Here is a 4,853-nt window from a genome sequence, read left to right as displayed (position 1 = left end):
TAGTTGATACAAAATACACACACACACACACACACACACACACACACACACACACACACACACTACAGAATCCAGAGAGCCAGAAGCCTCAAGCTTAGAGCATATGAGGTTGAGTAAATGATGGAGTCCCTTTTTACCCCTTCATGGGGGTAAATTTCACCATAGGCATGGTGTGGCTTCTCTGCTGGTCTATTTGTAGAGTTTTAAAGTTGCCACTCCTCAGTGAGTCGAATTTGTCTTTAGCTCCCAAGGCAGTCACCAAGTCAGACATTTCTGGGATGCTACTAAGACTAGGATGCTGATGGCAAGCCAACCTTTTGAAGTTTGCAAGGTCCTCCTCTGAGCAAGAGGGAGGGAAGAGCGAAGGAGGTGAGGTGTTCTTCTCTCCCTCCAACAGCTTTCTCTAAGGCTAGATTCAAGGCTTCCAAAGCAGTTTGCTGGTTTTATGTAAGCCCCACAGGGTATGACCAATCCCTCAACTAATCTGAACAGATTTTCTGTCAAACCTAGTTAAAACAGTTTTGATTGATTCAATGGAGGTGTTCAGGCTTGTTCACACCTAGTTCACACCTCTGATTGATTCAGTGGAGGTGTGCTTTCAGATGATAAAGGCATGGGGCTAAGTGGGGTAAAGGGAATGACTGACTCAGTTGCCCCTCTCCCCACCCTTGAACTTGTATTCCCAGGTTTTTCAGCACTACGCCTGGCAGCAAGGAGGTAAATGCTTGTTGAATTGAACTGAATTGGGGGGATGCACAGGAACAGAGAAGCACTTTGTATGCATATTGTTTTCATTGGAGAAGTAAGTCAGCAGAGAGGTCTGTGTATTGTTTCTATCAGAAGAGTAGGACAGTAGGCTGGTTTATACATCGACTCATTTGGAGAAATAAGGCAGCCTCTTGGTTTGTACCTGGGCACAGTTCTGCCTCTAATCCTAAGTAAAAGATAATGGGCTGATTCTAGATCCTCCTTCTCTCTTTCTCTCTCTCTCTCTCTCTCTCTCTCTCTCTCTCTCTCTCTCTCTTTCTCACACACACACACACACACTCATGCACAAGTACTTTTCATCTCCCCCAGCTCTTTGAAAAGGCCACACCATAGTCACCCCCATTGCACAGATGGGAAACTGAGGTATAGAACAAGAAAAGGGCGACTTGGGGGTGTGGAGACGCCCATGGCCACATCGTGCGTCAGTCCTGGCACTGTGAATAGCAGCTCTCCACACACCCCTCCTCTCCCTAAGAGCCAGGCTGGGCAGCCCAAGGTTTCTGGCTGAGTGGAGTTACGCAGAACCCATGTCTATTCCTGTCTTGGGTGGTGGGAGGAGTGGGGGAGGGGAGACTTGGGAACAAACTCACAAACAGCACCACGGGGCCTCACATCTTGGCACGAGAGCAGAGGTGCCAAGGGAAACTAGAAGGGCTGAGAAATTAATGTCTTAGTATTTGGAGCAAATGAATTGCACCCATAGCTTGCCAGGTGTTCTGGTTAAGGACAAGTCCCACAGCGGGGCACCCTGGTCAGTGGGATCAGTTCAGTCTGAAGCTGGGTGGGCTGGAGGGGAAGGGTTCTTCTTTCATTCCTAGGGAAGGGGATGTGTGTGTGTGTGTGTGTGTGTGTGTGTGTGTGTGTGTGTGTGTGTGTGTGTGTATGCTGAGTATGGCCAGTCCAGTGCAAGACATTTTCTCATCTACCAAAAATGTTTGCCTGATGTGTCTCCAACTCACGCCATCACCCCATAGATATTAGAGGGGCAGAAAAATAAAGTCTATCCTCTATTCATTCCCTTAGAATTGCAGGAGTGGGAGTTGAGTCTACAATTTTCAAGGGATTTGGAGTCAGAGGATCTGGGTGCGAATCCTGACTGCCATTTATTATCTCTGTAAGCTTAAGTAAATCCCTTCCCCTCTACAAGCCTCAGATGTTTATATAGATCTCTTTCAGCTATAAATCTGATAATAATAGCTGGCATTTTTTAGAGGTTCACAGTTTGTAAAGCATTTTTACAAATATCTCATTTGATCCTCATACAACCTTGGGACATAGATGCTATTATCCCCACTTTACAAATGAAAAACTTAAGGCAAGCAGAGGTTAAGTGGCTTGCCCAGGATCATACAACTAGTAAATATATGAGGCCAGATTTGAACTCTGTTCTTACTGATTCCAGGTCCAGTGCTCTTTCCATTGGACCACCTGACTTTGTTTGCCTTACTATGATCCTTTGAGTCTTGTAGCGCAGAAAGGCAGAGCGGAAAAGAGCTATGGATTGGTGATCCAGAGAACTAGGTCAGAGTTCTTGCTACCTTGCTAATTTTGTGACTTATACATGTCATTTCACTTATCTGAGCCTCAGCTTCCTGCTCTGTAAAATGGGACAATAGCTACCTTAGCCCTGCTTATCTCAGAAGGCAGCTATGAATGAGCAAAGGAGCAGAATGTAGTGAGGAAAGCATTGGATAGGACCTGGCTTCAAGTCCTGGCTCAGCCACTTTGTCTCTTTGTGCCTCAGTTTCCTCATCAGCAAAATGAGGAATAATAACTGTTGTATTGCTTATCTCTCAGGGCAATTGGGAGTAAAGTTCTTAGTGAATCTGTAAATGCCCATGAAATGTGACGTGCTCTTGTTTTATGTGTATCAGCTTTGATAAAGAACACAAAAGTGCTTTAAAAAGTAGTAAATTCCATTTCTGCAGATGACCTATTATTATTAAAAACAAGCTCAGCCCTTGGGCGGGTGAGGAGCTGTCCCTTGAGAAGTCCAGAGTGCAGTGTTAATGGATTCCAGATGTTCCATCCATCCAGATGTTCTTAGTACATCTGGTTTCAAGGAGATAAGCAGCATCTTGCACTTTCTCCAGCAAGGAGGGAAGAAAGGAAAGAATGGGGCAGGCTAAGAGACTGTCCTTGCTTTAAAATAAAGAAACCAAACGGGAGAAAAGAGGGAGCAAAGGAACATGGGATTTCAAAGTGGGAGGGGTCTTGTAGATCATTTCTTCCAGCCCTTTCATTTTACAAAGGTGGAAACTGAGGCCCAGAAAGGGACAGTGACTTTCCCAAGGTCATACAATAAGGGGCAGGATGGGGTTGCAAACTCAGGCCTTCAAACTTTGTCATTCCAGATAGGTTTTAGGGGAGCTGATAGCCCACAGGCTCTAGAAGCTTAGGCTGGATATTTGCTGGCCCAAAGACCTAGGGGGAAGGACTTAGGACAAACTATCCTATCTGACTCAGTTACCAAGTTGTATGTCTGATTATCCAGTGGGAAGCCTAGGTTGGGACAGAAGGAAAATCGGGTAAGACCCCTCCATTGTAGGGATCTCTACCATGGAGAAACATCCCAAGTAGGTGACAGCTGCCGTGATTTTCAGGGAAATCCTTCCAAGAACTTGATAAGGGTGTGGGCTGGATCATTTTCTGGTGGAGCGATCTTTGAGGCCAGTACTTCCCATTGGACAGATCCACAGCTGGAGGTGTGGCTCTGATAATGATCTCTTCTGGATGCTCATCTACCTGCACTTAGCCCTTAGCCTGCAGGCAGCATTGTGGCCTGAAAGAGTGCTGGGTTTGGTGTCAGAAGAGGTATCCCAAAAGGTGCATTTGATACTCAGCTGCCAGTGCTCTGACTTTGGGACAATCAGCTATGCTCTCTGAGCTTCATTAAGTTCACCTTTAAAACAAGGCAAGGGGGAGGGAAGAGGGGGATTTTTAATTCTCTTCCATTTTGAGCAGTCCCTCATTCTAAGGTCTGGGCCTCAATTTCCTTATCTCCAAAAGGATGGAGATGGATTAGGGGAGCCACTTCTGCAATTCAAGGCTCTCCCCAGACCAACTTGCCAGTTTTTCCAGGCTGATTGAGTCCCTCTACTGGTCTCCAGGTAGAAATGTGAGAGACCACAGCCACCCAAAGAGGCTCTGCACTGCCCTCCTCAGGGCTTCGGAGAGACTAGGGTCAGGCAAGCTACCCACCATCAAGTTTGGCGGTATGCCATTAGCAGAAAGCTGAAAGGCGCCCTCTAGCTTGAGCACTCCTTGGGTGCCCCCAGGGCCCTCCCTCCAGCAATCCATCTGGGCTTCCCAAACCCCAGGCTTCCTTTGTCCTTTCCTGACACGTTTTTTTTTTTCTTCACTACTGGTTTCCTTAGCACAGGAAAGACAAAGCCCAAAATCTGGAGGATAGGAGGGAGACCCCTAAAAAGGATTGGGGGGAAGAAAAAAACAGTCTCCCAAAAAGACTCTGGTCCTCTGTTTTCCCAACTGTATAATGAGGGGGTCCAGCACAGTGCATACAGTAGAAGAGGGAGCAAAGTGGGGTAAGAAGGGAAGATTCAGTATACCAGAGCCAATGAGGAGATTGTGACCTACCATCCCAGGAGCCTAGCCTCCCTGCCCTCACCACCAGCAGGAGAAACACTGCAACACACACACACACACACACACACACACACACACACACACACACTCCCTTCCAAACCTAGGTCTAATAAGGAACTTTCTCACACACAGGTACTCATTGATATAAAAACATATTCTAAGGTAGAAGATTCATGGAAGGCCCAGGGGTAACACTGGATCTGGGGCTGCATCCCCAGAAATGCCTGGAAAAGTTGGCCCCAGAAGGGGCAATGGTGGAGCCAGCTTGCCAGGAGCTGGGCAAGGGTTTGGAAGAGTGAGCATAACTTTGATGCCTTTGAAGTGTGTGGACGCTGGCTACGAGGCAGCTCTACAGACTCGGGGCCTCGGGGAGCCCAAGCAGGTGACCCAAACTCTTCCCCAACCCTCCTCCTCATCATCATCATTTCTCTTTCTCTCTCTCTCTCTCTCTCTCTCTCTCTCTCTCTCTCTCTCTCTCT

Source organism: Vombatus ursinus, unplaced genomic scaffold (genome assembly GCF_900497805.2).
Source record: "Vombatus ursinus unplaced genomic scaffold, bare-nosed wombat genome assembly UNPS02014847.1, whole genome shotgun sequence".
Taxonomy (NCBI): Eukaryota; Metazoa; Chordata; class Mammalia; order Diprotodontia; family Vombatidae; genus Vombatus; species Vombatus ursinus.
The sequence above is the reverse complement of the archived record's forward strand: the minus strand, read 5'-3'. Positions refer to the sequence as shown.